Here is a 401-nt window from a genome sequence, read left to right on the forward strand (position 1 = left end):
ATTGTTATCACCGTATTTTCAATTTATTTCTTAAATTAAATTTTAACAGAAATTTGCGGACACATTTTTCATGTGAAGGCGCTCATGCCGGCATTCTCTAGTAGCTACGACACTGCATTGTGACCGCAGTAACCCAGGTTCGAATCCTGGTCTCCGCAAAGTGATGTCATCGTATTTTCAATTTATGACTTATAGAACATTACAAAATATATTTGCGCACTATTTCTTCATGCCAATTCATTAAAGCCGCGATCGTCTAGAGGTTAGGACACTGCGTTGTGGCCGCAGTAACCCAGGTTCGAATCCTGGTCCCGGCAAATTGTTATCACCGTATTTTCAATTTATTTCTTAAATTAAATTTTAACAGAAATTTGCGGACACATTTTTCATGTGAAGGCGCT

This window comes from Montipora capricornis, chromosome 3 (assembly GCF_036669925.1).
Source record: "Montipora capricornis isolate CH-2021 chromosome 3, ASM3666992v2, whole genome shotgun sequence".
Classification (NCBI taxonomy): Eukaryota; Metazoa; Cnidaria; class Anthozoa; order Scleractinia; family Acroporidae; genus Montipora; species Montipora capricornis.